This window comes from Malus sylvestris, chromosome 12 (assembly GCF_916048215.2).
Source record: "Malus sylvestris chromosome 12, drMalSylv7.2, whole genome shotgun sequence".
NCBI lineage: Eukaryota > Viridiplantae > Streptophyta > Magnoliopsida > Rosales > Rosaceae > Malus > Malus sylvestris.
Window position 1 is genome coordinate 9,188,730 of NC_062271.1, and position 11,374 is coordinate 9,200,103.

Sequence of the window (11,374 nt, forward strand, 5' to 3'; positions counted from 1 at the left end):
TTGGCATTTTATATTGGGTAAGCCGTCATCTGACTCATGAACTAAAATTGACCCCTCAACTATATTTTTGCTTAAATTAAGGACTTCAATTTTTTAAAATTAGCCAATTGGCCCATTCGGTTAGATTCCCTCCAATTTGTCTTTAACATGTCAGCATGTCACAAAACGCACCAATAAATTACACCATGTAGTAATAAAATAAAATAAACTTGTAATTGAAAAAACAAATATAAAAGCATAATTACTTATGAAAATAAAAGCAAAATCGTTCCGCAAACTGATTAAGAATTTTCATACCAAAATACAGTGATTTGAACAAAAGGGACAAGATGGAAAATGAACTGCAAAAAACGTTCAAATGAATCTAAACATTTTTCAAATGAGTCAAATTGAATTCATTTGGCAAACTAAACGTTCAAATGCTTGGATTCAATCCTTGATAAAAATGAGTGTAATAAAATTTGAAAAATGTGGAGTGTAAGGAGATGTGGGGTATATAGAAATGCAATGTGTATGTCAAGAATGTAGGGTGTGAGGGTATTGTGGGTAAGCATATGTGGTATATTAAGATAATTTTTAATTGAAAAGGCAAATGTAGCGTATGTTAAGTATGTGGGGTTTGTTCACTAGTATGTGGGGTGTTAATATAATAAGCCCTTACTTTTTTTCATTTTCACCATACCAAACAAAAAAGGTTAAATTAATGTGTCTTCCCAATTGACGCGTGACACCTCACTGGAGCAGTAGGCTGAACTTAAAATGGGCTTCATTTGCAGCTCTAAAAGGGATTTGTTATTTCTGTTAAGTATTATAAGTTAAGTTAGGTATAAGGTTAATTATGCATGTTCGTGGATGTAATTAGGTGGAATTTGTCGATTTACATGATTTTTTTTTTTTTTTTTTTTTTTTTTTTTGCAAATTAGGGTGTGTTGCGAACTTATGAAGCTATGTTGACATGTTATGTAGATGCTGGGGCGTTATTTGTAGTTTTGGTAAATTTGTAGTTTTGAGTAGGGATTGATTTTGTATCTGAATTTTTGTTAATTTAATAGTGATGGGATTGATTTTGTATTTGAATTATTGTAAGTTTTAAATTGGGGATTAAGACCTGGTTTGATATTGAGGTGATTCTAAAAAAAGTGGGTATCAAAAAAAGCTGGGAGTTTTTTTGTGTTTGGTAAACATTCAGCTTCAGTTTTTTTTCACAGTTTTGGGTGAAAAAAAGCCAAAAATACAAAGCTGCAAAACCCAGCTTTGAAAAACCGACTTTTTTCACATTTGTTTTACATAAAAGTTTACCAAACACTATAATACTGTTTTTTTTTTCAAAAGCACTTTTACAAAAAAGTTTACCAAACACTCTGCTGCTTTATTTCATAGCTGCTTATTCTCACAACACAGCAAAAACAACTTTTTTTCAAAGTACAGCAATACCAAACCAGTCCTAAAATTGTTGAAGTAATGATGCTCTGTTCACAACAGATGTAAAGCTATGAAGCTTTGGTGACAGGTTATTGTTAGGTTATGTATCGTTGATTGTTGGTGTGTGTGTGTATTGTTATGTGTACATGATATGGTAACCTAAGGCGTTTTACTAACAACCAGAGAGGAAGAAGGGTACATGGGAAGGCTTAACAACCTATCCCAAGCCCCCATATGTTGGGATTAATTAGGAAGAAGTTTAATGAGGCACATCTTGGTGCCTTTGGGGTAACCTACTTTAGTTACCTTCAGGGCGTGGATGAATTGGCCTTTAGTGAGCAATTGGTCCATGAGTTGTTGCTTCGTAGAGTGGAAAATCAAGGGGTTAAAGACCTAGAAGGGCTAACTTATTTAATAGGTTGTGAATTGACCCGGTTCACAATGCAAGACTTTTGCCTCATTACCGGGCAATGAGACATAAAGGTTGAGCCATAAAGTATTTAGCTGTTAAGGGAGTATTTTCCCAGAAAATTAGCATTGGTAGGTGAAATATCAAGCGTAGAAAGAAAAGGGGAAAGGTAAAACGAAGGCCATCCCCAAGAAAGTCAGCAAAAAAATATCCGTTACTTGTGATGAGCTTGAAAGGGAGTTTAAGGAGTGCAAAAACAGAGGCAATGCCTTCAAGCTAGGTCTGGTATACTTTGTTGATGATGTATTAATAGGGCCAAAGAATAACGTTGATGTGAATCTAGACTACCTCGACATTATGGAGGATAATGGATAGGTTCAATAGGTTTGTATGGGGTTCCATCTCCTTTGAACAACTTCATGACAACCTCTCGTTTACTGCTTCAAGGAGAGGTAGAGGTAGAGTTGAGGGGGATGGTGAGGGAGATGAAGAGGAGGAAGAAGAAGAAGAAGAAGTTAGGGAAACGAAGAGGGCGTAGTAGTCTGAATTAGGATGCAAAGGAATTTCATACTCTTTTTAGGTAATATGTGTTGCTTTCAGGTAATATTGGCTTTATTAATGTGATTGAGTATTCATTTATTAACAAATATGTGCAGGTGTGGGCATACGGAAAAATTTCCTAACTTGAGAGGTGCCTAGGTTACTGCAAGGTGGTAGATCTGGCAGCTACACCGAAAATTTTGCGATGCAAGACAACGAAGAAGCAGCCGATCCACGAGCAACTGCAGTTGTATATTGTTGATGCATAAAACCGGAGGTATTGGAACAACATAAATCCGACCATGAATCTGCAAAAAATGTAAATAACACAAGATGTATCGTGGTTCACCCCAAGGTTTGGGCTACGTCCACACTGATATTGTATTTATCTGAAAGGTGAGGGAGAGAATGTGAGAGCCTCTGTAATGAGAGTGAGGCTTTGAGAAGGGGTGAGAGGGCCTAAGAATTGGCATCTCCTAATTGTGAGGGTGAGGAGTCCTTTTATAGAATAAAGGCTCCTCACTTATTACATATTTGCCCATTCTTTTATTACATAATTACATTTAAATCCTCCGAGTATTTGTACGAGATCTAAATACAGAGGCCCTAAGTATGGTATAAACAGTAATCCCCCAAGTCTTCAATCAAGAGAGTCTTTTGGCTGGAGACTTGAGATTCAGTCCATGTGTGGGCCGAAGTAACTAGATGTTGTCTTGAATTGATGCTCGATATGAGGCGATGCTCAATATGAAATGATGCTTAACTAGAAGTAGCACATGTTGTGAGGCTGCTCGGCTCGTGGCTTATGTTGCCTTGGTTGGCTCGGCTTGTGGTGTTAAAGGTAAGGGAGTCCCTTTTATAGAATAAGGGCTCGCTCCTCAATACATGAATGATAGGCTAGAGTTGATGCTCTCTAATGATGGTGAGAAAGTCTCTTTTATAGAATAAGGGCTCGCTTCTCAATACATAAATGATGGGTTAGGAGTGATGCTCGCGGCGAGGTGGTTGCTCAGCTGGCGGCAATGCTCCCTAATGAAGGTGAGGGAATCCCTTTTATAAAATAAAGGCTCGCTCCTCAGTACATAAATAATGGGTTAAGTCCCCCGAGTATTTCTCATGAGGCCTAGTTGAGGCCCAATATATGGTACATATTGTAGTCCCCCAAGTCTTCGGTCAATAGAGTCTGTTGGCTAGAGACTTCAAATTGAATCCATGTATGGGCCGAAGTGGCGGTTGTTCGGATGTGGTATTTGTATACCCTGCACTGAAGCTTTGTAAGTGAAGCTTTGTAGGTGAAGCTTTGCAAGTGAAGTTTTGAAGCTGGAGCTTTGTAAATGAAGTTTTTGAAGCTAGATCTTTTGTAAATGAAGCTTTTGAAGCTAGAGCTTTGATGAAACTTTTGAAGCTAGAGCTCTGTAAATGAAGCTTTTGAAGCTAGAGCTCTGTAAATGAAGCTTTTGAAGCTAGAGCTCTGTAAATGAAGCTTTTGAAGCTAGAGCTTTTGTAAATGAAGCTTTTGAAGCTAGAGCTCTATAAATGAAGCTTTTGAAGTTAGAGCTTTTGTAAATGAAGCTTTTGAAGCTGATTGACATGAGTGATGCTCATGAATGTTTATGTTGATTGACATGAGTGATGCTCATGGATGTTGACATGAGTGATACTTATGAATGTTGACATGAGTGATGCTCATGAATGTTTATGTATGATTGAATGAGTGATGTTCATGAACGTTTATGTATGATTGACATGAGTAATGCTCATGTATAATTTGAAGTATTGGACGTACTTTTGATCACCTGGTTAGTGGTGATAGCAGCAGGTTGCCGAATAATTTTGGAGTACTGGGCGTACTTTTGATTGCCTGGTTGGAGCTATTTTGGGCTTATGGGCCTTCGCCCTCTACACAACATTCCAGCCCTTTTAATTTGGGCTTTGCCCTTTTTTTTTTTTTAATTTTTTTATTATTACCCTCTGATGGGTTTATACAGATGTCTCCGAAAGATACGAAAAATAAATTACATCATTCAAAAATAAGGAAAGTAAATCACATCATTCTGGTGGGGTGTTTATTCCTTGCTTTTGCAATGTCGCCATGTGCTCTCGCAGAGGAAAACCTTCATTTTGCTTTATGCTTTTTCTCGAAATGATTTGCTTTGCTTTTGTTTTTTCTTTTCTACTTTGCTTTTCCCACTCTATTTCTTTCTTTTTTCTCTTTTCTCTTTTCTTTTCTTAGTGCTCCGTGGTCCACGAGTCCACAACTTGTTATCCACTGGCACTCTTGATTTAAAAGTTGTTGCACCAGAAGCTAATTGCTCCCAGAGACTGTCCGTAACCCGAATAATCATACTCCACCAAGTTGACTCGGAGGTGGAGACTCAACTCACTGGACAACTCGTACATCTGACCCAGATCAGTTGCATTCCCCTTTCATCTAAATGCTTTAGCTTACTAACCTTCCTGTCATGGGCCACCCGCATCTTTTCCTCGGCTTTTACTTCATTGTATAGTTTCTTCTCCTAAAGATATAGCTTGTGTAAGGTGGAAGAGAGATTTTTGGATCTCAACATCAATTCTTCATCGAACCCCAATTGAGCAGGAACAGCCACTTCAGCAGAGGTCGATGGCTCGGCACTCGAGCATCTTGGAAATTTTGTTCCCCGACTCCGAAGCTCTCTGAAACTGAACTTTAATCTCACGAGCAACTTCGAAAGCATCTCAAGACCCCGATCGAGCTTTAGCTGCAGCTCCACCATTGCCATGGTCCTCGCGCGTCTCCTCCTCATCATGCAGTTTTCGTTGTTACCTGCGCTCAGCGTTTGCTGCGGTGGCCTTCATCGGTCCGCCGCGCCGTCCGTAGCCATAATATTTGACCTTTCGTGAGAGAGATTAGGGATTTTCAGAGAGATATAGTGACTTACTTTGAATCACGCCTGTTGATGCACAAAATCAGCGAAGACTTTGGTACAACAGAAAGTGTCAGGTTTTGTGACCTTCGCTTGGTTGCTTCGGTCACTAGTGAGGATAAGTACGTAAATGAATAGAGACAGAGAAGCAAACACAGGATGTACGTGGTTCACCCAGATTGGCTACGTCCACGGAGTAGAGGAGTTCTCATTAATTGTGAAGGGTTTACACAAATACATAGGTTCAAGCTCTGGTTTAGTGAGTTCTAGTGAATAGTTTAGTACAAAATGACATTAGAGATTGTTGTGGGAGAATGATCCCTATTTATAGAAGAGAGTTTCTAGTTTTGTTCTAATATTGACACATGTCGTGTTGTGATTGGCTTCTGATGTTGACACGTGTCGTGCTGTGATTAGCTTCTGATGTCGACACGTGTCGCATTGTGATTGGCCTTTTGGTTGAAGGGAAACTCTTCTGGGTCCTTGACGGTATAATGTTGACCGATGCTCGGTAGTTTCGAGATTAGTCAAGTATGGTACAAACAGTGCTCCCCTAAGTTCCCGAGTGAGGGAAGCTCCTCGGTTGGGGACTTGCAAGATCCAAGCCGCTGAGTAATCACGAAACTTCTAAGTACCGAGGTGTGGTATCGTCTTCACTTGCCTTATCTTTCTCATAGGTAGATGTGGCATCTTCTCTGGAAGTACGCTTCCTCCATCCAGGGGTGGTATCTTTAACCGATGAAGATGCACAAGGTAATGTATCAATTTCACTTGAAGCTTACTTGTAGTTTCGGGCTTGGTCAAGTGCGATACAAACCCTATAGTAGGAGTCCCCCAAGTCGCCGAGCTAGGAGATCTGCCGAAAGAGGTGACAGACAAGGTAAGCAGTCAAACTTCCAAGTAAGCAACCCAGGATCAGAGGTTTGACTTCGGCTTCCGGTTGATTGTTCTCCTTCTCCTTGTCTCTCATACAACTGCCAGGATAAGGAGAAGCAAATGGATAAGAGATGATATGAGATACTTTTGCTTTTGAAGAAGTAACTTTCCACAGGCTTATTCTTGAACTGTGCTGGAGGGTTTTCTGCTGCCCTTCAGAGTATAAGGCCGACTCAAAAATTTGAGGGTCAAAACAAGTCCATCAAATCTAGAGTACGTTCGACCTTGATGATATGGGATACTTTTGCTGTTGACGGAATAATGAATGTGGTATGGAAAGGTGTCGTGCTGTAGTGATCTGTTTCAGCTCACCGTTGAACCTTCTGCTTCAATCTTTTGCATGGCAGAAGTGGTGTGCAACCTTTGCATTTAAATGGTCCTTCAGAACATTCCTTCATAGTGACTCATCCACGCTTGGCAGCTTCAGTGTAAAGAGCCAATATCTGATCAACTGTCATGAGGTATTTGCCGGTGGAATTCGTGACCTTGACAGCAGTTGAGGATGAGTACTCGAGAGCAATGCTAAGTAAGCAACCAGGCAAAGGCTCCAGGCAGTCAGTTCCAAATTGGAGGTTTGATTTCAGGTTCCGACTGACTGCTCTCTTTCTCCTTGTCCTGCAGGTGTGGACAAGGACAAAGACAAAGACAGGGAGAAAGCATGATATGGGATACTCTTGCTTTCGACCCTGATGATATGAGATACTCTTGTTCTTGGTGTGGCTTATTTGCTGAGGTATTATCGGGGGGGGGGGGAAATAAAGCTGAGTATTTCGAGAGGTTATGTTGAGGGTGCCTTTTCGAATGCGAGAAAGGGTTGAGCATTTTTGCAGGTTTGCCTGTCCGTTGAGGAGGGAGGTCAATGTATATAGGGATTTCCCAATAACAAGTAGTAATGCTATTCCTTTACCCTTCTTGGTCACAGCAATGTAGTGGGAGCTGCCAGCTTCACGTGTTTTAATTTTGTCAGAGCACTTTGAAAAAGTGGTATGTGGTATCTGGAAAGCTGATGTTACGTGTGAAGATTACAGACAAGCTTTATCTAAGGAAATCTGGCTCTCGAAGTTCTGAGAGTTGTGCCTCTTCGGTTTTCGAACAAGCAATCCCGTCGAGGATCTGACTCTCGAGATTCGGAAAGCGGTGCTACTCCGGTTTTTGAGAAAGTAATTATGTTGGGAGTCTTTTCTCGAATGTGAGTAAAGGTTGGACGTTCTTGCCAACCTGTCTTGCCGCAAAACACGGAGGTCGACACACATAGGGACTTTCTAGTTGTCAAGCAGTGGTGCTGTTCCTTTACCCTTATGGGTAATAGTAGGGTAGCTGGAACTTCGAAATTCTCGTGCCTAAACTTTGTCAGAGATCTTTGACAAAGTTATATGTGGTACCCGAGGAGTTGATGGTGCATATGGAGAGCGGTGATTGAACAGTGAGATTCACGTGCTTTCTACTTCACCAGAAATCTTCGACAAATTGCCCGTAATTTCCGCAAAGCTGAGTGTGCATGTGACAGGTGCTGACGAGGCTGAAAAAGCAGGTGCTTCTTCGATTTCTGAGATCGGCCCTCGTGGTCTCTGAGCAGCCCAGCTTTTGAGAAAGCAAACGCCTCTTCGATTTCTGAAGCTCCGTCGAGTGCAGATTTTTATAGAGGCTGGCATTAAGTTCCACAGCACACTTGAATCTCTACCAGTAGAAGCTCATTTCTTGCACTTCTAAGATCTTGATTTGTCTGACCTCTTCCCTCTTCAACACATTTGAAAATGTCTGGACCCTCCGACCGTCGTTTTGACTTGAACCTTGGAGAAGAGACAGCCACGCCTTCTCCAGACAACATATGGCGCCCATCCTTCATATCCCCTACTGGTCCTCTTACCGTTGGGGATTCTGTGATGAAGAATGATATGACCGCTGCAGTGGTGGCCAGGAACCTTCTCACTCCCAAAGATAACAGACTACTTTCCAAACGGTCTAATGAGTTGGCTGTTAAGGACTCTCTGGCTCTTAGTGTTCAGTGTGTAGGTTCTGTGTCTAATATGGCCCAACGCCTATTTGCTAGAACCCGCCAAGTTGAATCATTGGCTGCTGAAATGATGAGTCTCAAACAGGAGATTAGAGGGCTCAAGCATGAGAATAAGCAGTTGCACCGGCTCGCCCATGACTATGCTACAAACATGAAGAGGAAGCTTGACCAGATGAAGGAATCTGATGGTAAGGTTTTACTTGATCATCAGCGGTTTGTGGGTTTGTTCCAAAGGCATTTATTGCCTTCGTCCTCTGGGGCTGTACCTGGTAATGAAGCTTCAAATGATGAACCTCCAATGCCTCCTCCTTCTGGGGTTTTGTCAAGTACTGAGGCTCCGGATAACCACCCTCCGGTGCTTTCTCTTTCTGGGGCTCTACCGACTGCTGAGACTTCCCCTAAGCAACCTTTGTGAAGGCTCCCTTTTGTTTGTTTATTTTGACTCATGTATATGTATATATTTGTGGCTTATCGAAAATATTAATAAATAAGCTTTGCTTCATTTCAACATATTGTGTTAAATACACCAAAGCCTTCTTCATAAAGTTCTTTGAATTTTTGCTTTTGTTGAAACCTGTATTGTTGAAGCTTTGTGAGTGAAGCATGTAGTTTGAGGTAGTGTTCCCTTAATTTCCCGAGTAAGGAAAACTTCTCGATTGGGGACTTGAAAAATCCAAGTCGATGAATAGTCGCGAAACTCTTGAGTACCGAGGCTTAGTAGCATATGGCGAGAGTCCCCCAAGTCTCCAGTCGAGGGAGTTGATGAATGAGGTGTCTAGCTAGTAGTCAATGTCATGAGTAGGAAAACTTCACTTGTTTCTTTTCGAAGTGGTAACCCAGGGCTCTTTCTTCATATATTGTTTTTTGTTATGAAGATGTGTTAGGCCCAAAGAAGTGGAGGCCTAGGCCCTTTTTTTTTTTTTTTTTTACTCCCTCCCTTTTTCTTTGGAATGTTTGTACAAATATCTATAATGTGGCCTTTGTCATGATTTTGGAGGATGGGTGTATTCGAATCCAATGAGGGGTAGGGTATGACTCATTATCATGTGCCATGATTTTGTCTTCCTTTAGCTTTTCTTTTGCTTTGCTTTACCATTTTTGCTTTCCTTTAGTCTTCCTTTAGCTTTTCTTCAATATAACACCATTTTCTGTGGCTCAGATCGCAAAACCATCTTCATGAAAGTTGTTCCTTAGCTCGTGAACTACAACATATCCGAATTGGAGATCCATCGGAGCAGTACAACTCCAGAAATTCAGGTATGATGAGTGATTGTTCGTCATTTGTATATCAACGCGTCAGACTTGTTGTGAGCTTCAAAAACTCCATTTTCTCTTGCTCAGATCAACATACTTTCTTCATCGAAGTTGTTCCTTAACTTGTGAACTACAACATATCCAAAATTGAGATCCCTCGGAGCTGTATAACTCAAGAAATTCAGGTATGATGAATGACTGGTTATTATTTTTCTGTCAACCCGTCAGATTTGTTGTGAGCTTCGAAACTCCATTTTCTATTGTTCAGATCAGCATGCTTTCTTCATTGAAGTTGTTCCTCATCGTCTCTTTCATAACATATCAAAAATTCAGAATGAACTAATGGTTAAATATTTCCAGATCTTCGAAACATCACAGCAGCTTCGAAATCTGCAAGAATCCGACTGTCATGTTTGGAGCTTCAACACTTTAATTTCCGTCGCTCAAACAGAAATGGTTCCTTCTTGAAAGTTGTTCATATGCTCAAGAACTATAGGGTGTCCAAAATTCAGCTCCATTGGAGAAGAGCAGAGGTTGCAGAAATTTGATAGATGAAAGGAGGCGGAAGAGGGAGAGAGAGAAAAAGTCTCTTGGGTTGGATTTCTATTTTGGGGCAGATTCCAATTTTTGTAGCACCTTCATTATTGATGAATTGCTTGTACTTTTGTCCATTATGAAACTTGGGACTTTGGCTTGTTGTTGGATCTATTATAATATGTTTGGGAACATATATAAGTGAATAAATAAGAAGGAAAATTTTGGGCCCTTGTGGGTGTAAAACAAAAAATGTTTATGTTTACCCAAGTGTTTTTGTACAAGTTCAAGGGCATCTTGGGTTTTGTGAACAAAATTTGTTTATTTGGAGCAAGGTTTTGTGTTGAAGCTTTGTAGGTGAAGCTTTGGTGTTGAAGCTTTGTAGGTGAAGCTTTGTAGATGAAGCTTTCTAGGTGAAGCTTTGATGGTGAAGCTTTGTAGATGAAGCTTTGTAGATGAAGCTTTCGAGGTGAAGCTTTGATGGTGAAGCTTTGTAGATGAAGCTTTCTGGGTGAAGCTATGTAGGTGAAGCTTTGTAGGTGAAGTTTTTTGGCTGTGTATGAATAGATCTATTGTTTGGATATAAGCCATTGTTTGGTTGTTCCTTTCTTTGTATAGTCTTGTCGACACATACTTAGATTTTGTTTCGTGTTGGATATATCTGCTTTGAGGTTTCAACACTTGAGTGTTCCATTGCTAGGAATGTAAAAGAGTGAGGGCCGAGTTGGCTAAATTACCTCTTTATTGAATTCATTGCCAAATGGCCTTCATTACATAGGATGCCGAACGGCTATAGCTCAACACTTGTACATCGTGAGTCTATTTGTAGTAGTACTTCAAGTGATCAGCGTTCCATGGATGGCCAAGGGTCTTGCCATCGGAGCTTCTAAGTGTGTAAGAGCCAGGGCGACTGATGCCAATGACTTCATACGGTCCACCCCAGTTTGGACTAAGTGTGCCTTCACTCGGGACTCTGTCGCAGAGTAATCTTTTCTTTAAGACCCAGTCTCCTATTTTGAAAGAGCGAGGCTTGACCCTAGAGTCATAATAGTTGGAGATGCGCTGCTTGTAGGCGACATTCCTCAAGTGAGCTTGGTTTCTGTGTTCCTCGACTAAATCCAAGTTGAGGGTGAGTTGTTTGTCATTTTCACTTTGAATGTAGTTCTGGACTCGGAATGTTGCTTGCTCGAGCTCAACAGGGACAACCGCCTCTGTGCCAAAGGCAAGTGAGAATGGAGTTTCTCCTGTTGAAGTCCGATATGAAGTGCGATATGACCAAAGAACTTGGGGTACAAATTCTGGCCAACAGCCTTTAGCTTTGTCCAAGCTGGTTTTCAAAGTGCGCTTGATTATTTTGTTGAT

General features: G+C 40.8%; 1 long non-coding RNA gene across 1 annotated transcript; it reads left to right on the plus strand.

The window, feature by feature from the left end:
• The first annotated feature begins 9,261 nt into the window (after positions 1-9,261).
• Positions 9,262-10,785, plus strand: LOC126591838 (uncharacterized). Its single transcript, XR_007612516.1, has 3 exons — positions 9,262-9,481; positions 9,566-9,663; positions 9,839-10,785. It is a non-coding gene; the product is annotated as an uncharacterized LOC126591838 (long non-coding RNA).
• Positions 10,786-11,374: the final 589 nt, after the last annotated feature.